Source organism: Canis lupus, chromosome 31 (assembly GCF_011100685.1).
Source record: "Canis lupus familiaris isolate Mischka breed German Shepherd chromosome 31, alternate assembly UU_Cfam_GSD_1.0, whole genome shotgun sequence".
Lineage (NCBI taxonomy): Eukaryota > Metazoa > Chordata > Mammalia > Carnivora > Canidae > Canis > Canis lupus.
Genome location: NC_049252.1, coordinates 13,979,407 through 14,002,558, shown reverse-complemented (window position 1 = coordinate 14,002,558; position 23,152 = coordinate 13,979,407). Strand labels below are relative to the sequence as shown.

The window sequence follows — 23,152 nt, the reverse complement described above, 5'->3', positions numbered from 1 at the left end:
CTCTTCTGTAAAATGTTTGCTGTTATTTTACATAGGAAATAAATATCTGTACTTAAATGAAAGCTCCCAATTTCTTTGTACATGTAATGAAAATTTTATAATGTTAGATACAAAATTGTTGTTAGAAAATAAGAGAGAATTTTAGGTTTTAATGGCATAACTTAATATATGTGCATTAGTAGCCTATTCATTTTTTTCTCTGTTCAGATTTAATTATCCATTTTTTAACATAAGATCTTTATCACACTACCTAAATCCATTTTCTGTTTAAAATTTATATGGGTTCCTAGCTAGACATTACAAATTTTGTTTCATTATCCAATGATCTAAAGAAGAGGGCATAAATAGAATGTATCCAGCCAGTCTTTTATAATAGGTAAGAGAACTAGTGCTCATGGAGTGCCTATTATAAGAAGGACTCATTATTCAAATATGACTTACTTAAATCACACAAAATCTCCATAAAGTGTATCATCCTCCAAAAGAAAATAACAAAGATGTCGCATAGCTAGTGGGCCAGATATAACCTAGGGTCTAGGTTTTTCTGGCTGTTTCTGAATTCTAAGCAAATCATTATCTACCTAGAAATCCCAGTGTAGTATTTTTATATCCTAATAACAATTTAACTGTCTTCTTTTCCTTCCCTTCCCTCCCCTCCTTCTTTCTTCCTTCTTTTGGCTTCCAAGAAATCAACAAAACATTTTTTTCATTTCCTAGTTTGTAGTTGTACCTCAAAATTTTCACAGTTTCTGCTACAACTTTATTCTTCACCGACCTCAGGCTGCCATGCTGCCTTTGATAACATTTCTATGCCTTTAGATAGGTTTGGCCTAGTCCTTCAGTTGGTTCTATGGCAGGGGCAATGATGGAATTAGTAGATGAGTAATTGTAAAGAAACCTAACCCACTTTCATTCTCGTAGTTAGGCCTATTAGTAACGTAACACAAAGGGCACAACAGGGGAATTCAAACTTGCAATAGGAATTTGAGAAGTGATGTCAGGGTCACACTAGCAATTTATGTAGCTATGTACAAAGAGAAAGGAAATATGAAGACCAAAGGAATAGAGGCTGTTTCGTTGCATGATGGAACTTCAAAAGTCCTATATTTTGATCAGACATTTGGTTTGCTATTTTATATGGGTTGGAAAGATAGGTAGCCATATTTCCACAAAGCATCTTTCACAACTTTCAAGGTTCAAAATACTTTCTTATATTTCAGAAAAATGATTGGATTTTGCTCATAGCCTATCCTGGTTTAACATTAAATCCCAGTGTAAATGAGTCCAAATTATATTTAATTCAGGGAATTTCCAGTTGGTTGCTCCAGAATAATCTATAGTGATTTAGGTAGGACCTTGTTTTGATAGATCAAGTGGTCCTCTCAATTTATACTGGGTAATAGTGCTGATACTGTCTTTGCAAGGACCAGTGACACTAGTAATTATTATAGAGATTTTAGTGTGTACTAGGAACCCAGTGAAATTGCGTCAACTCCAAGATTCATATATCTGCCTTATATTTTTCTTCTGCAGTTATTCCCACTTGGTTTGGAAAATGATCTTATGTTTTATTAGACATTTTTAAAAGAGTTATTATCACAAAGGCCAATATATATGCTCAATGCAAATAAATCATGACACACACACAAATGTAAAACCTTCAGTTTATATCTCAATTTAAATTTGAATATTATCCTATGCATTTTAATGGGATTTAATTAATTTTAATCCAGGCATCATGGATCTGATTTCTCTCCCTCTCTCATTTACCTTGTCTTCAGTGCAGGCTAGTCTACAAATCTCATAATATTAAACCTTTTGTGTAAAGTTTTCCAGAAATACACAATGAAACTAAATTACTCTCTAAGTTAATATACCCAGAGTATTCTATGTATTGCTCTTTAAATGTCCTTGTTGAGGCTGTGTAACTCACTTTCAATCTTTATGATCTCCAGCTTCTCAATTTTTAAGATATTTTCCCTTGGGAAAAACCATTTCTCCCAGTTCGGGGAGATTTTTCTATTTTCTAGCCATTCGCAGGTTCACCATGTTTCATATCTCCTAAGCAAATCAAAAGGACCTATGAAATTGAATCCTTCCCAAGACAGATTCTTTGAGCTCACCTCACTGTTCCAACCTCAATTCATACAATCCTTTGCAACTGATCCCTTCTCAAGATCAGGTAGTGTTAGAATATGAATAGGGTACAATGGCCTCAATTCTTCCTTTTCTAACTTTGTGGGGCTAGAGGAGAAGAGAGAGAAAAGTGAGAGATACAACCTCAATTTGCATAATGTGTCCTTACTTTGTGCCTGCTGTTCCTTGATTCTCTCAGGAGTAAACATGCCACACTGGGAAATATCAACCCTGATTGTTCAGTGGACGAGTCTCTTTAGAGCATAACTATTTCATAAATACTTAAGTGTATTTATAAATATATATGATATGTTAATATGCAATGTATTTTATAGATATTCTAGAAATATTTGTAAATATTTTTATAAGGGCCTTGAAGATGGGTATAGGAAATCAGGAAAGATGCGAGGATATACTTCATGACTATGAGCTTTCCATCTTTATTCTTATGATCCCTGATGTAGGGTTGCCCTGGCAGGTGTGTGCAGATAGAACAAACATGTTTAAAATGTATCCTAAAATTTTCCCTAAAGGTGGAAGTGGGGGCACCATTAGACAAAATCAGGCTAAAACTCCAGTTTTTATTGTGAGGGAGCCTATCATAAGGAATCAGTTCCTTGGGGATTGGTCCAAGGCCTTCTGTAGCATTTTTTCCTCTGCTTAAATTTATCAGGCACTGTTCTAACCAATTTAATACTTAAAATGACACACTGAAGCAGGTATTACCATTATCTTAATTTCATAGGTGATGAAACCGATGCACAGAAAAGTAATTTGTTCAAGGTCATAAATCTAATATGTAGTTGAACCAGGATTCAAACAAAGGCAGCATGATACCAGAACCTGGGCTCTTAAACATTACGTGTTACTTCCTCTAATATCAGATACTAATATACTATGTTTTTATTGTATGATCTTCTTATCCTCTGGAGGACATAATTAGTCTTATGCGAATCTGTGGAATGAAAATTGCACTATTGTGTTTTCAAAATTGACAGTCAGTAATGCTGTAGATGCTATATGGAAAACAGAAAAAAAGTGTAATTGATAATGCAAGCATCAATGAGTGAATTAAAGCATCGTTTAAAGAGAGAGCTTAGGGGCTTCTGCACATTGCAGAGGCTGTGAATAAGAAAGAAGACGATACTATATGTTGATTTTGTTTTCTAGAAAAGTCATATTAGGGATCTGCCTTTTCCTTTTTTTTTTTTTTTTCTTTTCAGTATACTCTGGACTGAGCAGTATCTTGATTTACTAACCTGCTGATTCCAGGTGTCTTCAGTTTGAGTCTTCTTGTCTTTGTTTCCTGTCTTGGAGCTCTGAGCCCTGCTGCGGAAGGGAGTTTATTCACCAGCACAGGTATGATGGGGTATGTTGCAAGTCTACCTACAGTGGACTCATAACTGTAACATGAAGCCATGTAGGCTCTCTGGATCTCATTAATTTAGAGATAAAAAGGAGACCTGAAAGATTTGTATGACTCTATCTAATCTTTCATTTTTCTATCAGACACATTTCTATTAAAAGGACAAGGCATGATTGCAGACAACTAGTACACAGACTAACTTAGGATCCAGTCTCTGTCTCCATGTAGTTCTGTTCTTCCTCCAACCAAAACATGGCTTTCCCATATTTTCTCATTAATATATTTTCTTTCCAAATGCATGTTGTTTACCTTCTTACATCTTCACATATGGACTCCTTGGAAATTGAGGTGAGGGCAATGAGAAAGGAACAGAAAAGAAATCAGGAAACACATTCGACTTTGAAATTCTATTCTGAACACCTACTCTACAGACATTAAAACCTTTATGGTTTTATTGTGGTGCTGCTCTATTCATTTTGGCAACTATTGGATATTGTACTGACTATATAAAATAATTCATCCTTTTAAATACTTAACCACAGCAATAAATCAAAGCAATAAGAGCAAGGGAACCTGGTGGGTATGTGAATAGGTGGTGGCATAGAGAGGAAATTTAAGAACATCAGGAGATTCATTTTGCCAAAAAGTAATCTGCTTCTTGCTGCTTCCAGAGTAGTTTATCACCCACCATATTTCCACTTTCACCTAGAAATACTCCTAGACAGAAAAAACACATTCTTTTAAAGCATACTGTGAATAGTGAACAGGGACTATGAACTTAGTAGTATCTAGGGGAGGTAAGGCAAAGTAGTTGAAAGAAGATGTATCATTAAAACTGTAAAACTCCCCAAGAAAACATGGGTGAAAGATTCATGACATTGGTCTTGGTGGGAATGTCTTGGATATTACATCAAAAGCATGACCAACAAAAGCCAAAATAGACAAGTAGTACTACATCAAACTAAAAAGCTTCTGCATAGCAAAAATAAACAATCAACAAAATGAAAAGGCAGCCTATGGAATGTGAAAGAATATTTGAAAACCATGTATTTAATAAGGGGTTACAATCCAAAATATATAGGGAACTCCTATAACTTAAAAACAGGAAGACAGATAACTTGATTTTAAAGTTAATCATCATGGAAATCCAAATCAAAACAGCAATGAAATATCATACCTGTTAGGGTGGCTTTTATTTTAAAAAAGATAATAAATGTTGGTGAAGATATGGAGAAATTGGAACCCTTGCACTATCTTAGTAGGGATGTAATACGCATCAGCAAAGGAATAGATAAAGAAAATGTAGTATATGCACACAGTAGAATATCATTCAGCTTTAAAAAAGAAAGAAATCCTGCCATAATTGATAACAACAGAAGGTATTATGCTAAGTGAAATATGCCAAATATAGAAGGACAAATACTGTATGTTTCCAATTACATGAAGTATCTAAAATAGCCAAACGAAAACAGTAGAATGGTGGTTGCTAGGAGCTGTGGGTAGGGGGAAATGGGGAATTGCTGTTTAATGGGTATAAAAAGTTTAAGTTATGCAAAATGAATAAGTTCTATAAATTGCTATACAACATTGTACTTAGGGTTAACAACACTGTATTGTGCACTTAAAATTTTGTCAAGATGGCAAATCTCATGCTGTATTATTATCACAATTTAAAAGAAAGCGGCTGTATCAGCATTCTGAATTCAAAGTTAATGTCAGCATTCTGAATTGGAATGGGGCTCACCCTGATGAAATTCTGGAGGCTATTTACAGAACAGGGTTAAAAGAGCCAACAAGAGCTGTTCAAGTACTCAGGGACTAACCTAGTGGAAGGCCATTACTGCTCAGGCCTGCAGAAGCAAGCAGAGGAAACTTACTGAAGTGGTGGAAGAGTTAAAGACCAGAAGACATACTGCCTAGCAAGACTGCAGTCATAAGAGAAAATATAGCTAAACTACAGAAGTGACGTGAGAAGGGAATACACAGAGAAATGTCCTAGGTGCTGTCTACTGGTATCCCCGCCACCCCCAGCATAGGGCCTATGCAGAAACAAGAGGGCAAGCTTATACCATTTATGATGTGAATCTTTAGGGCAAAGCATAGGACTGTGTAGGGCAAACTATGAACCTGGAGAGGGCTAAACCAGTACAGAGAGTGAAGAAGGAAGTGATGGTGTTTTGAAATATTTCTTACACTGCCATGTTATAGTGGGCAGGTACACAAGCCTCACGAGGAACACAGGCTTAAGAGTTTCCTTCATGTTTCTTTCCTATTTTTTAGGAAATAAAAATTGTCTCCATGTGGTAAAGGCATTTTATTTTTAGTTAACGCTACTATTTTAAAGAAGTCCATGTTTTCATGAAACATTTTCAGGGTATTTCATTATTCTTTCATGAGAAGAAAAAAATGCACACAGATGAAGAATGAATGATGAAGATGAATGAATGAAGATGAATCCTTGCAAAATATTTAATCTGTGATGCTATCAGTATTTAGTCTATGAGAAAGTTTTCAAGGGCTGAAAGGTATGTCAACAAAATAGCCATCCAGGGTATTTAGTTCCAAGCATTCTATCTGTTTTACAACTGAAGCATGCAGAGATTTGTTTGGAAATCTGATTCTCTTTAGGTATTCTCCCTTTAAAGTGTAAGAGCAATTGTGTAGAGTCATTAATATGATATTAATGATGAAGGGAGTGAGTCACTCATCACTCTTGAGGAGGACTATTTTGTGTTTGATAGCTTTGCACAAAAAGGTGGGAATATAGGTATTTTTGAGAAAGTGAAATTTCAGATATCATCTGTTATTTTACTCTTAGTTTTAAAGATACTAGTATAAGAAATGCTTCAGAAACTTTATAGCAATTATGAAATGGATTGTTCCTTTCGCATAGCTTTAGCTATGTGTGTGTGTGTGAGCATTTGTGTGTGTGTGTGTGTGTGTGAGCATTTTTAATAGAAGTTTGTGGGAAAAAGTATGATACTTGATTTTAAGTGAATGTAAAATATAACTATTAAAATTTAAGCTTACACTTTTTAAAAAAAGATTTTATTTATTTATTTGAGAGAGACCCCGCAGGACTCAGTCTCAGGACCCTGAGATCATGACCTGAGCCCAAGGCAGTAACTTAACCGACTATGCCACCCAGGCACCCTCAGCTTACATTTTCAAGCATTAAAGATTGTTCCACTTTTTTTTCTTTTGATCAAGCAAAACTCAGTTTATTTGACTGAAATAAGAAACACAACATTGAAAGATTCTTAGTAGAGTCTCAGAAAGATGAAATGAGGGAATAATATAGGTCTAGTAGCTTGGGGTGGATTTTTTTTTTTTTTTTACTACAGTTAGTATTCTTATTTTAAAATTTTTTGAGTACTAATTAGCTCCATAAATGTTCAATTATTGACTTCTAGCTATGAGACAGAAAAATGAATATGGTAAGAAAAAGACAGTAGCCATTAGAGTTCCAGAAAGAAGCAGATCACACACTAAAAATGGGATAATAGAAATGAGGCAATATTGGGAAGACTTTTATCACCACTCCTAAGACTAACGGGATGAGTAGAGGGAGCAGTTATTGAAAGCCTGTGAGAGGGATAATTCTAGGCAAGGTACATCTACCAAGAAATGTCTATTAATTAAGAGAACACAGCCTCTACTAACTCTCAGCCAAGCAGGGAGGGTGCTAGGAGAGTAAATACTCCTGCTTTTCTCTCCTTTCACTTCTCTTTTCTCCTCTAGTTGAACCAACTGGATGTACAAAGCAAAGGAGCTGGAATGATGTGATCTATAGAGATCATCTGAGAATGGAATAGGGTAAAAAAAGCTGAAAAAGTATAGAAAATTGAGCTAGAGGGGGCAAATAAAAAATATAGAGTATAAGATGCATGCTTGGAAGCAAAGGGGCTCTGTGGTTCTTATAATTCCTGCTAGAGTTAAAGTCTGCATGAGGCTGTATCTCAGAATGGAGCTGATCACCAATATTTGCAGTAAGGCAAGGCAGTAAGGACTAAAGACATTTTTAAAAATATTTTATTTATTTATTAGAGACAGAGAGAAAGAGAGAGAGGCAGAGATAGGCAGAGGGAGAAGCAGGCTCCACGCAGGGAGCCCGACGCGGGACTCGATTCCGGGTCTCCAGGATCAGGCCCTGGGCTGAAGGCGGCGCTAAACCACTGAGCCACCCGGGCTGCCCCTAAATTCATTTTTAAATTCAGTTTAGTCAGAATGTCAAAGATTATTTTTGGCTCTACATTGAAGAGAGCTACAGTTTCCCCTAAGTTATTATTATTTCATTAAAAAAATAGAAATAAAGGGTAGTGGTCACCATGGGTTAATGCTCTGTTAAGAAACAACTGGGCACCAGAGCTGTAAGTCAATCTCAAGCATTACTTTTTCAGTGTAATTGCCAGCAGAGCTTCAGAAATTTAGACCAAGTCGTGTTTAGAGAAGACTTCATTAGAAAAAAATGATGGAAAATGACCACCACCAAGAAAAGACGTTGAGGAAAGAAATTAGGAAAATATTTTAAGAAGTAAGTATTTCAAGGAAAAAGAATCTGAAAAAAAAAAAAAAAAAGCAATCCTTGAATCAAATCAACTACAAATAAAGAGTCAATATAAAGAATCAACCCATTTCTACTACTAATATTTATATTTCTGTTTAAGGAATCCCTGATATTTGAGTTGTATAACTTCGTGTTTGTGTGTGTGTGTGTGTGTGTTAAGTACATTCATGTGTGTAACTATCTAGAATGTGGAATAGTTCCTATCCTAGACATTTGTTTGTCATTTAAGTAAAATTTTTTATTTTCTTACAGACCAATGCAATGTGAAAATACCAAGTTTAGTCAAGTACCTATGAAAATTCCACAACTTCATTCTGTAATTCAAATACTGTATCTTGCGGATCCCTGGGTGGCTCAGTGTTTTAGCGTCTGCCTTCAGCCCAGGGAGTGATCCTGGAGTCCCGGGATCGAGTCCCATGTCAGGCTCCCTGCATGGAGCCTGCTTCTCCCTCTGCCTATGTCTCTGCCTCTCTATCTGTGTGTGTGTGTGTCTCTCATGAATAAATAAATAAAATCTTTAAAAAAAAACAAATACTGTATCTTAAGCAAGAAATAACTGTGATAAACCAAAAATTTTTCATTGTTAGGTGTTGGGAATGTCCAAGATAAAAAAAATAAACATTAAAAAAAAAAAAAAAGAGTTGGAATTCAGAAGAAGCAGGGAAGTTTCAAGTGAATGGAAGAGCCTGGGGAAGGAGTTAGAGAGGCAGCAGATCATCCCCCAAATGTTAAGTTGTGTGACGTTTTGGAGTGCAATGATGTGAGTATCTGGAATTTTAAGGCATTCCAAGAGAATGCTCTCAATATAGCGATCTTAAGAAAACAGATGAGTTACTAAGGATTTTCAGTGGGGGATATCTATGCTAAAAGCATTTGTGTAGGAAGGGTGGTCTGCAGGAGGAAGGTGGAGGGGTATAGGATTGTTCTGAGGCTTTTCCTTGAACTCAAACTTCCACATATTATTACCATTCCCTCCTAATTGGAAATAAGAAGGCCTGTCCTAGGATGTTGAAAGGAGTAAATAAATTAACACACATGCAAGCCATTAGCATAATACGTGGCATCTCAACCAGCAAACATCAGTTATGTAACTTTTTGAGACTGAGATCAGGAGGATAGAGCAGACAATGACAAAGGAAGGTGGTAAACGAGAATTCCCAGACTTGGGCAAAGAATACTGGCAGTAAAGTTTTTGTGAAGACACTAATGGACAAACTTCCGCTCTGGCTTGGGATCTCTGTAAACCCCATAGAAATGAAATAAAAATTTTTGGCTTCATTTTTAATTTAGAAAGGTTCCAACTTTGCTGGAGGAACCTAGTCTGTGATTTGAAATTTACCTAATTCCTGCTGCATTTTATATACATCCCTTAGCAACCTATTTTCCTTGCTTATTTTCTAAAAGGGTACCATATAAGAATCCAGAAACTGAGAACTGGAATTTTATCTCACATTTGGCACATCCCTGTCACAACTCAGAATTTCTTTCATCTCTTGTGTCAGTGGCTGATGATGGTTTGACTTTGGTGTAAACTCAAAGGAACAGTCCGCCATGATTATTTTATGTCAATTGTTGGCTACACCAGGTAAAAGAAAGGATGGGACATAGAGGCGTTGGTGACAGAAGCATATGGAACTATACAATAACAAGGGGAATGAAGAAAATGGGAGAAGACTCAGATGTGAGGGTCTTCTGCTCATTACCATATAAGAAGAGAGAGCCAGCAGGAAATGCCTAAAATAAGCGAGTGAAATCATTTAACTGGAGTACCTGTCCTCAGAAATATAGTTGCGTGTTTTTTGTTGTTGTTGTTGTTTGTTTGTTTGTTTTTGTTTTCTGTTTTCTGTAAAGGCTGCAACTGTATGAGTGCACAGTTTATTCTTGGGAATTATGATGCTTCTCAGATCTAGTGCTTGCTAATAATTTCTGTCAGATTATCAACTTATGTTTTTCCTTTTCTGCTCTTATAAGCTTTTCATTGCTCTTTTTCATTTTCCTACCTTTGCTGAAAGCTCCTTCTCTGGTAAAAAGCCCTTTTGTCACCTTGTGCCACCCTCTTTCCTGCTCCCCTCTACTCTCCTGTCTTTTCTTCCTTCTTTTGTAACCACTCTTTTTTCTTCTAATGGTTAATGGATCATTTGCTAATTCTAGAATATGCCTGTGTTTAATTGGTCATCAAATATCCTATAGTCAATGCTCCAGAATATGCCTAAATGAATCCCCTTTTTTGCTTGTCTTCCCTTTTCAAAACTTATTCTCATATATTTTTTAAAGATTTTATTTATTCACGAGAGACAGACAGAGAGAGAGAGAGAGAGAGAGGCAGAGACACAGGCAGAGGGACAAGCAGGCTCTATGCAGGGAACCTGACGTGGGACTCGATCCCAGGGCTCCAGGATCAGGCCCTGGGCTGAAGGCAGCGCTAAACCGCTGAGCCATCCTGCTGCCCTCTCATCTTTTTAATTGTTTTCATTCATATTCCAGGCAGTCACTAAGCCTGTCTCTAGGTATTATTATTTTTTAAAATTTTATTTATTTACTTGACAGAGAGAGAAAATACAGGTGGGGGGAGTGGCAGAGGGAGTGGAAGGAGCTCCCTGAGCAGGACCCTGAGATCATGACCCCAGCAAGGCAGATGCTTAACCCAATGAGCCACTCAGGCACCCCAATTTTCTGAATATTATTTTCTAATATTCTCTGAGGATAAGAGTGTTTTTAGCTATTTTGAATAAAGTTCATTGTTCTATCCTTAAGATATCAATATTAGGCAGACTATTTTTAATATCCATATTTGTTGGCTTAGATTGGTGCTATTAAATCCTTATTACACAACTCCAGGTATTAAATATGATATATATATATCATATATCATATATGTATATACTTGTCAAAACATGAGATTTCTTTAAATTAGAATGTTAATTAATTTAAAAGCATTACTGTCCTTTTCTTTTTTTAAACAATCGTGGCTTAAAAATTATGATTCCCTTTATTTAAGAAGTAATAAGAGAATTTAGTCAAAGGTGTGTTCTCTTGGAAGTAATGAATACTAGACAGATCAACATGGACTCTGTCTTTGTGCAAATAATTTAACATGCCTTCATTTCTGTAAAATGGGTATGCTAATGCTGTCTCCTTCCATGTTGCAATATTTAATTAATGATTATCTGCTTTTGCATAATGTGCATTCATATATTATTAGGTTAATAATGTGCATTCTCAATGTACTTTAATAAAGTACATTGGGAGCTAATTAAAAGGAATGTAATTTGTGCTTTTGGGAAGAAAAGTGTTATCGAAGTGTAAATTAGGGAGGGAAGTGGCAGTTAAATCTATACAACATGTCTATTACCACACATTTGAGGCTTAACTCTAATTACAGATAGGACATGTGAGCAAACAGCATCTGGGAGACTCCCATTCATTTTGGAAGGTCCTTCTTCACTTCCATAAAAGAAGGCTATTCATTTAATAACCAAGAGTATTAATAAGCCACTTTCTGCTCAGAACAAAAGGTTAGAGGGGAAAGACCTCTTTCAGAGTCAGCATATTGACAGTATTTATTGTTCTCTTTTGTGGACAATATCTGCCCAACAAGTGTCATGAGCGAGGAGTTTATTCAGTCGATTAGACAGAGGAAAGCATTTTCGTGGATTGATAACTCTACCCGGAAAGGGCATTTACACCTGATGGAAGAAGAAAATTCTGGAGACAGATTTGTGCCTGTCTTCAAACCTTTCAACCATCTGAATAACCCCTGAGGTTAAATAGCTGGTAGACATCTGTAGGCAGAAGTAAGAGAAATGAGATCATCAAGGAACGGTATCGTGCTTACAACATGTGGCGAAATGAGTGGCTCTTCACCATCTGTTATTTGTGTGTGTATTTTATTATGTAAATGTTCGTACACACTGCATTCTAAACAAAGGAACATTACTTCCACTTTGTTGGTGCTGCCAAGCTTGCGTATGTGTCCTGGAAAAAGAAAGTGGCAGACAGAAAATTCAGGGTTCATCTAGCCACTTGTGTCCCCACGCCTTTCACCAAGAGGGTGAGAGACTCTAAGTTGGTTTGATTCCTTTTCTACATCCTGTTAACAAATACAAAGCTTGACTGTGAATGGAAAACAATGTCTTAAATACTACAGTTATGGTCTAAAGCTTCTTTTGCCGAGGTCCACGGGAAAAAGATACTGGAAGCTAGGATGCCCTGGGATGGTTCCAGTGTACACTAGTGATAAATCCAAGCTAGCAAATAAATTTGGACGCAGAAAACAGGCTCTGTTCAATTTTCTCTCATCTGTTTAATTCCTGGCACATATCTCTGGGTCATGGGAAGGTTCTGGTGGGCTGCTGTCATTGTCTCCCCCAAAACAAGAGGGGTGTGTGTATGCATGTTTGGGAGGAATGAAAGTGAGGAGATTTGGGTGACACATATTCTAGTTTAAATTTTCATAAAATTACCAATTTAAATTGAAATGTAATTATCCTAACTGGCATCTTTTTGGCAGCAGCTTAAAAAAAAATCCCTCGGCTTTACTGTACCAAGCAAAAGCCCAGAGGAGTCCTGACACTGGCCTTTAATCAAAAGCTGAAAAGACACAAAAGCTTTCAGATAATCTATGCCAAGCTATCTTGGACAGCACGGAATTGCCTGGAGCACCCTTCTGGTGGCATTTAAAACACCTGGTGCCCTTAGAAAAAAAATACATCTGCGTCTGCAATTTCTCCTTCTGTAATTCCCCTCAAATCTCTCTATCTCAACCCATTCTCCTGTCTTTATAAGTAGGGATGCTACAGTGACAGTAAAATAAAGCAATTTTATTTACCAAGAGAATGACACTTGTCATTGGCTATGCCTGGAGGTGACAGACTCAGGTGCCCATCTGCACAAACACTTCCTCACTGTTTATTTCATGTGGTTTAATATAATTAAACTATCATTGTGCTCATTGATTCAGCGCAAATTTTAATTTGATAATTGGGGAAAAGGTGTGCATTTGAAATGGAGGCAATTAATTGACACTTTAAATGCACTGGAACAGAAATAATTTAAGTTACACCATACTTAGCGGTGACTTATACTGTTGTGTTTATGCAGATTCTTTTATGTAGCTCCTGTCATTAATGGACAGAGGTAAATAACACTACTCAGCCTAAGTCCTTTCTAAGCAGGCCATCTAATTCTGCAATTTGGACATATTTTTGCTGCCACAAACAATCCCATTCATTTCGTAGTCATTGGCTTTTCTGAAATAAAGACATTCTAACTTTGAGCAACAATCTAGTCATTCATAACTAGTCTCACATATATGCAACATAATTATGCAGATTGTCATATAATTTTGTCAATAGACAGCCTGATCCTCATTGGAACAAACATCTTGCACAAAGAAATAATGAGAATGACAAAGAGACAATTTCTCAACTTATAATACCCATCTTTCCCATGATTTGGATAAAAGGAAGGGAAATAACTGGTTCTTACTTACTTAATTTTTCTCCAATACCAGCTTTACTTTAATTTGTTTCAAGGGAATTTGTATATTTTGATGAACTTACTGAAACTTAAGAAGGAAACATATTTATAGATAAAGCAAATTTTTTGTGTTAATTATCTTCCATCTGGAAACAAATATGCTTTCATTTTTTTTTTTTTTTTTAAAGACTGAAGAACAAAAGCTAGTTTGTTTTAGCAACCTAAAAAATCTTCTCCATTTTTATCGGGGCCCTTTTATTCACAGACCCTGAATAAATACTTTTAATCAAAACTGAAGCAAGTTCAATTTTGCAAAATGCTAACCACTACAAATTATACCTGTAGTAAATAATGTTACTTAATGAGAATTATTAGTTGTTTCTACATATGCCCTGAGATGATTTGTTCTTAATATAAAGGATTGGAGCAGCCGCTCTGCCTTTTAGATGAAAGCTTATGCTTTTGCTTCAATCTATTATTCAATATTTTTAATATTCAGTGTAACCATGGATGAACCTAGGAAAGTTTTGGCAGGTCATTTCAGTTAAGCAACCACACTCCTTTTATTAAAGCTGGAAACCTCATTAAAATAGGCTCTGTGAAGATTTTGTAAACTCTAGCTTCAAATCAAGGTTGGCGAGAATGCTCCAAAAAAAAATCTTTTTATATAAATGTGGTTCTTTTGGCACTTGAAAGTTTCTGAAAGCAAGAAATGCTAAAAAGCAGAAAAAGGAAAAAACGAAGACAAACAGAAAACACATAAAATGCATACACATAACACACAGATTCATGAGTGTAGGTGATGGGTGACCCCAAAACAAATCTATCTCTTATATCTTGGTTTTTTTATTATTATCTATTTTCAGACAAAATTCTCTGAAAACATCTTTGCTATATTAGTGAATATAATAGTTATAAAGAAAGGAGGACACTTTCCTAAACATAATCTTTGGCCAGAATTAAAAAGAGCCCTTAGTTACCAGCCGAACTGAAGTCTTCTGAAAGATCAGAGAGTTTTAAGGCTAGAAAGGATAACTTTAAGGTTGATCTGATAACTAACTCAATAAGAGGAAGAGACTATGGGCCAGAGACTAAAGACTATAAACTCAATGACTGGTTAGTGATGGAACCAGGGTTAAAAAACAGATCCTTGGACTCCTAGATGAACGCTTATTCTGTGTGACATTGTTTGCAATTTCAACATTGCTGGTTGAAATGTTATCAATTAGACATAATGTGACATCTAGATGAGTAAATCCATTCACGAGTAGGACAATTTTTATTATTTTATTTATTTACTTACATGCAGAAAAACCAAATTTCACAAATCTGATTCCTTGCTTCCTAAAATGTCCTGTTTTCACTAACCCCTTAAACATAAAGAATATTGATACAGTGGTGCAAATATTCTTTACAGTTTGAAATCAACAGTAATCCTTTTTCCTAATCTATGTTATTTGTTAACTAAAGAAAGATTCTTTTTTTTTTCTCCAGAATTTTCTTCCCACTATATAGAAAAATTTTTGAAAGATTTTTAATCACATAGTATTTCAACTATTTAGGTAGGTGAAGATACTAAATCCTTAACTTACAAATAATAGCGAGATAATTAATAGATAATTTTCCTTTGGTTCAGGTTCAATATCACCTTAAAATAATTCTTTTTAAAAATGGAGTATCAAGTCAAGTGATCTATAGGTTCTGTTAATGCTAATTTAAGTGGCAAAGGCCATTGCTCATGAAGGAGACCCAAAATTCCTCAATTTGATTTTAGTCCAGCTCAACAGAATTAGTATCTAGCTCTGGTATGCGCTTTTAGGGGGGGAAAAAAAAAAGAATAGAATTACTCATTTCGGATAGGTTGAGCAATTTACGTATATACCCCAAACCTGCCATAACATTCAAGAAAGATGTAAGATAGAAATAAAAGGGATTAAATAGGCTGTGCCAATAACAATAGGTATTAAACTGATAATATATTCCTATCTGTAGAATAACTCGATATGTTTTGCATTAAAATTTTTTTTAGTCTAAATATCAAAATAAATTTTGTGAGGAATGGAGCTTGTTTCTGTTAATACATACTTTTTCTGGGACCACTATTTGCCAAGAACAGTATCAGTTGACCTAAACAGTGAGCTTATGTGAGAAACCTACAACCTACAGTTTTAGCTGTGATCGGGTGAAAAACTAAGAGCTGGGTCATTCATGGTGTGGGGATAACTGAGGAAAGTATTTTTGAGTTATGAGAATATTTGGAAATGAGTGAGGAGTAGATAGAAATATAAATTTATATTTATAAATTTAATTTAATATAAATTCAGTGCCTGGGTCAAGACATAAAGCTATCAGACAAGTCACAAATTACTTGTTGGTATCAGAAATCGTTGCATGTTATCTCCTATTTCACACACATGTAAGGTATTTCTCAATTTGGGGGACTTTTTCCTAAACTGGAACACATGGCAGTTTCTCAGAAACCCTAACTTTATTCACCAAATTATTTCTTCACTTTGGTAAAAGAGTAAAAGAGTAAAATTGGTACATTTCAGCAAATTGCAATCTTAATTTTCAGTGTTAAGAATACCCCGAAGGTGAGTTGAAAGAACTGTGGTCACTAAAAGATAATTGGCACTCATGGAAACATTCCCCTAATTTTCAAAACCTTGACGTTAAAACAGCAGCTTCTACTTAGTTATACTGTCTTCCCTTCTCTCTGCGTATTAACATTGGCCTGCTGTTCTACAGGCTTTCCAAGTGTGTAGGAAATTTGGCTGACTTTGCAGTTTTGTTTTAATATATTCCTGGAAATTTTATCTTCAGCAGTTCTGTGTGCTTTCAGCAAGTGGCTAAAATGGATGCAGGTTTTCTAAGTCCGACAAGGTCGTGATGCATAAAACAGCATCGGTTGCAAGAAAACTCACGTAGTGGCAGGTTCTGATGGCCTAACAGGAAATGGCACGAGTGTCAACTTGCCATCTTCCCACCACTTTTTTTTACATTAGTTTCACTGTAAGAAATCCAGAGAGATCTCAGGGCACTGAAGCTACTCATGCCACTTTTGAAAGCCTTAATAATGGCCCTGGCAGTTTAGAGACCTTATTAGAGCAAGAGATGCAAAGTGTGCATGACTCCTTTTCTAAAGCATTGCCAGTGGCAAAGACAGACCCTCTGGAATGCATCACACAGAGAGTGGGGAAACTCCTCTCATTGGGTGTTTGTCCATTTACCAGCATTTCTGTCATTACCAGAATATGTTTACAAGCAGTCTCAGGGATGGCTTATCAGAATGAATGCGAGGGTAGCACTCACTCTGCAAGCTGCAAGCTGCCTTTAGGTATTAAGAGCGCTTCACTCTAATTTCTGTGTTCAGTGTCCAGTTCAGAGTTGAGGTAGCTTTCCACAGCACTGAAAGATGAGGGCCATCCATGCCTCATAGGCCTCACAAGGAACTTCTAGGACAATTTCCAGGCCGATGAGGCCAGCCCTCGCTGAGGGATCAGCAGCCTTCCTCTAACCTAGCTCCACAGCCCAGGTCCCCCTACCCAACAGCATCAGGCTGCTAGAACATGGGCTTGTTTTCCAGGTGCGAAGGTTATAGCCTTGGCCATGTCATTAGAGTTAAGGCACCCAAAGTTCCCACTTGAGTTGAAAGTCTGAAAAGCTGAAACCGGTCTGCAATTTAAATTTTATTCCCAGAGAGTTTAGATTTAGTATGTTTTAGGCTGAGAGGCAGAGCACTCCGAGATGAAAGCTATTGTTTTATGTGTTAATAAGGATAAGAATGGGTTTTCTGTAGCTAATAACACTCCTCTGAATCACTGCCTTATTTACAGTGGAAGAATGTCATAGATATCATATTTCATCAGCAGTGATGGCTTGAATATGTTCCGTGAATAATTACAGTATCTTTTCATCTCCCTTTTGTTATAGGAAACCTTTATAGTAAAGACTTTTAAAATATGCAGTGGGAGTGTGTAATCCAAGTATCAAGTCTAACGAGAAATTGTTTTGGCAAGTTCAGAACCCTCTCAAAATTCATGGGTTTGGAGTTTCATATCTAATTGGAACCTTTTAATGTTGGAATAGGTTTGCTCTTAGGAAAACAGTGTAAAGCTTTTAAGCAAGGGAGAAAAATCTTTAAGAAATACTCGGCAGGATTCTGTGACATTCAAATTATGTTTATTTAAAAACAGAAACTCCTGTGTTCTGGTGTCTTAAAGAGAATAAAAAATGGGAATTAAATACACGTCTACAAGCATTACAAGGTTTTGAAAAATTGCTTGTGCAAAGGCTTTGTGAGTTGTTGTTGAGCCAAACAATTGAAAAATACCTTGAGAGTGTCAGAGATGTAATGGGGATTCGGTTCAATATGTTGCCATTTGCCAGAAATCTTCTCTCAAGAGTACGTGCTAGCTGTGTAAAGACCTAACTCACATTGTCACTCTCCTAACATTAACTCAGACCATCCTGAGATCACTTAGTGATGCATTCCTAGGTTTTTTGGGGGGAGGAGAACATCCTTCTCCCCTTTTTTGAAAATGTCTTCTAGCCCTCACTTTTGAACTTTTATCTGTACCGCAAGGCAGGCACATTGGTCATGGTAAGTAGTCAAACAGTCTCTATGTTTAGTGCAAATGACTCCCATATGGTTTCACCTTAGTGAGAATGTTCTGTGTATTGGGTGTAAAGAATCCTTTCTAAACATTAATCTTAGAAAGAAGTTGTCAGTGTGAAGCATCATAATGAACAGGTAAACCGAGCCCAAGAGACATTACTTCTTGTGAGTAACAAGCAAAACACTTTAGCAGCATCTATCTAATTGTGTTTTTGGCAATCTAGACCTCGAAGATGGAAAGAATTACAAAAAAGTCTGGGATGGGGCAACTTCCTCGTTATGCCTATTCTGGGGTGGCCTGTTTTCATTTTGATAAAGTTTAACTTATATAATAAAAAATGATTCAAGCATTTTGCATTCTATCAAAGATAGTTTTCCATGTCTCAAGGACACAAAGACTTTCTTCCCGTATTTCTTTTAGAAGTTTTCTAGTTTTGACACTCAGGTCTAGAGATCCTTTCAGGTTCAGTGTTCAATATGGTTTTAGGTACAGATCAATGTTTACTTGTTTTCCCATGCAAATATTCAGTTGTTGCAACATTATTTTGGAAAAGGCATTTCTTTTTCTTACTGAAAGACCCTTTATACTTAAAAAAAATCATTTTGCCCATTATGTTTGGATCTATTTCTGGACTCTCTTCCATTTATCTATATGTCTATTTTTTCTGCACTACTACATTCTCTCAATTACTGTATATTTATAGTAAGTCATGAAATCAGAACATTTAAATTCTCCAATTTTTTCTGTCGCTTCAAAAATTGCTTTGGCTATTCTTGTTCATTTGCATTTCCACGAAAATTTTAGAATCAGCTTGTCAACTTGTGCGAAAACATGCTGGGACTTTGATTGGGATTGCATTGAAATTATAAATTTGGTGAAAACAGATTTCTTAACAATACATACATAACCACATATAATTAGCAAAATCACAATATTAACATTGGTAAAATGCTATCAGCTAATTTACAGAGCTTATTCAAATTTTATCAACTGTTCTACTACTGACATCCTCTTTCTGGACCATGATGCAATCCAGAGTCACACATTACATTTAGTTGTCATGTCTTCTTAATTTCTCTCATTCTGGAAGAAACCTCTGTCTTTGTCACTCTTGCCCTTGACACATTTGAAGAGTACTATTATTTTGTAGACTACCTCCCAATTTTTGTTTGATATTTATTCACGATTAAATTTAGGTTATTCATTTCCAGAAAGAAAACCATAGAACTGATGCTATACTCTCCTCAGCGGATCATATTAAGAGGAAGAAGTTGTCACTGGGTCTTATTAATGGTGATATTCACTCTATCACTTGATGGAAGTGGTGTCTGCCATTTTCTCCATTACACAGTTACTTTTTTTTTCCTTTTAAATTAATAAGTATGCTGTACAGGATAGTATTTTTTCAAATTGGATGCATTCTAAGAATAGGTTTTTGAATTTACTGACCCTTTTATCTCTGTTTCTCTTAAGCCTATCCAGTGGACATTTTGTTTCAAGTATTAGAGTTTTCAGTTCTAAAATTTCTAATTTGCAATATTTGCGGAAATACCTTATGTTTTCATTCATTACAAGTGTAATTTTCTTTATGTCTTTGAGCATAATTATAACTGCTTCTTTTGAAGAACTTGTCTTGAGAATTCCAACATCTGCTAACCTCAGAGTTGGCCTCTGTTTTAAGCCTTTTCCCGTGAGACTGGATCACATTTTCCTGGCTATTTATATGTATTATTGGACTGTATCCCAAACATTCAGAATATTAGGTTGTGGAGAATCTGGATTCTGTTATATTGTTCCAAGAAGTGTTGATGCTTTTGTTTTAGCAGGTAATTAACTTGGTAAGACTCAGAGGGCAAACAGGCATGTCTGTGGTGGGCGGCAGCTTAGATCTCAGATCAGTTCCTTAAACTATAGCTCTGAGCTGCTTTCCATTTATCCCATTCAACATGTGGTTTAGTGGTCAGCCAGAGTTTTGGGTTGAGGTTAAGCACAGAAATTGGGATCCTCTTTCTCTGGCTCTCTTCTTTCTATTCTCCTCTTATTCTCTGGTAACTCCAGTCGTCCTGTGCTTCTTGCCTTATTTCCTTCAGCCGATAAGCCAGTGGGCTTTCTCTTTAATTGAACCATTCCTACACCACACCATTGCCACTGTGACTGAGGCTTCCCTTAAAACAAAACTGCAGAAAAACCCGAGGGGCTCAATTTGTCTAATTGCTTTCCTTGTTGTGGCTGTGCTTCAGAAGCTGCCTATCATATTTCAGTCTCCAGAAACCTCAGGTAGATAGGTTTGTAAGTTTTCCAGTTTATCAGTATTCTTTCTAAGGTGGCTTTGTTGGGGGGTCATTTTTCCATTAATAGGAGGACTTAAGAAATGGTTTAAAAACTAGATTTTCAGTGGTGACACGGCATTGTCCTAAAAATTACAGTAAGTATGAAGAATAAAGTACTTGAAAAGGAGAGTCTTAGATAAAACTTCATTTATATAATGTAGTAGACTCCTTTGGGTATTGCCCAACTTATAATGAAGTACTTAATTACTATCACCTACTTCAGACCTCCTCAAACTCATACTGTTAGCATGTAGCAGCCATATTTATATAATGGCATCTTGAGTCTCTGGCCAGAACTAATTGAGAAATGACTGGGCACCTAGCTCTGGGACTATGTTCTTGAAAATTAGGAATTAGATCAAGGGAGTTCATCTCTCCAATATGGCTTGAAATGTACCATATATACTTGTGCCTCTGCTATTCTTCTGCCATCATGTGACTTGAATAGGAGAAAAAAATGTCTGCCCCAAAAGAGAGACAAAAAATGCACAGAGAGAAGCAGAATGAAGAAAAGATGGTGAGAGGATGGTCTCAGGAACTAATAATCTTCTAGTGCTCCTTCCAGTCCTACCTGACATCTGGCTGCATTATTATTTTTTTTTATTTTTTAATTTTAATTTTAAAAATGTTTTTTTAAATTATTTTTTTAAATTACTGTTAGAGACCCCTGTATCCTAATGCAGGGATTTTTACTTAAGCTGGCTTTTGTAATTTGCAACTTTAAGAATCTTGATTAATCCATACACTTTCCATATTACAGGCATTGTGAGAAGGTTTACATAACTATAATGATGAGTAAATGTGATGACACAGAAAAACTGTGTCAGGGACATTAAAATTGAAAGAAACAAGCTAACATTTCTTAGTACTTAAGGTGAGATAATTTTTAAATCATTTGTTAAAATCACTATATTCTGTTCATTTGAATGTAACCAAAAAGAAGGGAAAATATATATATATATATATAATATGCTGTGAATTTTCTCCCCTTATTTAAGTAAATGCTAATAAGATAACATTGTTAGTAATAAACTCTGTAAATGCAATATTTGTGTCCTGTCCTGGTGCTCATTCCCTTCCTCTAGGTCAATCCCATTACTATAATTAAGTTTCTGCTTAATCAATTTTATTTCTGTACTTAATAAAAAGAGGCAATTTTTCTAGATGTCCTGTTTTTCCAATTATATAACCACTAAGAAATCAATTGCTGAACAAAAGTTAAAGTAATATGATTTGAACGTGAATTACTCTCTAACAGAAGGACATAATGAGCCAGATGAAAAATCAGAACCTGTTCTCCCCATCCCCCCAAATAAATAAATAAATCTCAGCAAAAAGCAAATCTTGGGATCCTTTGGATTTGTCAAACATTTCATGGATCTTCCAAAACATTTTGGCAGGATAATTCCCTAAAGTGATTCATTATCCATCAATTCATATTTCAATGTCACTTAATATTTGTTGAATATTCACAACATGTTAGCATTGCACAGCTGCTGAGAACATGATTCTCTGTCTTTCAACCTCACACTGCATGTTTTTTTAAAGATGAAAAAAATAACATATTTTAAAATTTGTCAAGAGGATAAGAGAAAATTGGTCTAAAAACAAATCAGTACATATATCCTTAAGAATTAATCTCATATCCTTATTAGGAAGGTAATCATTAATTCTGACAGCACAAAAATATGCTCCTTATATCCACTTATATATTTATATATTCCTTATTTTATTTATATGTGTATATATACATTCGTGTGAGGAAAATTTTATTCAATTTTGATATGACTTTTCTGTATCTATGTATACTTTATTTCAGAGAGAGAGAGTGAGAGAGCACATGCGTGATGTGCATGAGCAGAGGAACGGGCAGAGGGAGAGAGAGACGAGCAGATTCCCCACTGAGCAGGGAGCCCAATGTGGGGCTCGATCCCAGGACCCTAAGATCATGACCTGAGCTGAAAAGAAGAAACAGACACTTAACCAACTAAGCCACCCACATGCCCCTGTATCTATGTATACTTAATTCTACTATTACTTCTATAAAAGTTTGCTTTATCTACAATGTAATTTTTTTCATGATCTAACTTTTAAATCTCTATTTAGATATATGGATATTCCCATTTCTTAAATTTCCTTTTACCTGTTCCTTATTTGTATTTGCTTTCTAATTTGAAAATTATTATATATATACTTGTATATTTTTTTGGTTCCCATAATAAGAAGCTCTAATCTACATTTGTCCCCTAAATGGACAAGCTGCACTCCCTTATTTCATTCAAGTATCTACTTAGATGGCATCATGCAGTCAAAAATAACACATACATAGCTCCTGGTGTAGTTTTTCTTAATATTATGATGGATTCTAAAAGATTTCAGTTAAGATAAACTACAAAAAAAGGAATTTAAAAAAATGCTCATATAAAGTCTCTTTTGATTTGAATGAATGTTAATTTTTGTTACATTTCATTGACCTAAGGAATAATAAGGGAGTGTAACAATATTATTAGCTATTATATGGTGTCGTAACTGTTATTTTTTCATAATAAAAGTAGAGACAAAGAGCATGAAACTCTACAGGAAGGCTAAGAGGTTGGCTTTGGAAAAAATAATTAAATTTATTTATTGTAATGATTTCATGAGATAAACTGAGATA

At 35.6% G+C, this 23,152-nt stretch overlaps 1 long non-coding RNA gene across 1 annotated transcript in view; it reads left to right on the top strand.

Annotated features, from left to right (window-relative positions):
* The window catches only part of LOC119877761, a 40,214-nt gene extending 17,839 nt beyond the window's left edge, over positions 1–22,375 (top strand). The window contains exons 2-4 of the long non-coding RNA XR_005381956.1: positions 3,409–3,495; positions 21,257–21,370; positions 22,316–22,375. This is a non-coding gene — a long non-coding RNA (uncharacterized LOC119877761). The remainder of the gene's footprint in view (positions 1–3,408; positions 3,496–21,256; positions 21,371–22,315) is intronic.
* Positions 22,376–23,152: the final 777 nt, after the last annotated feature.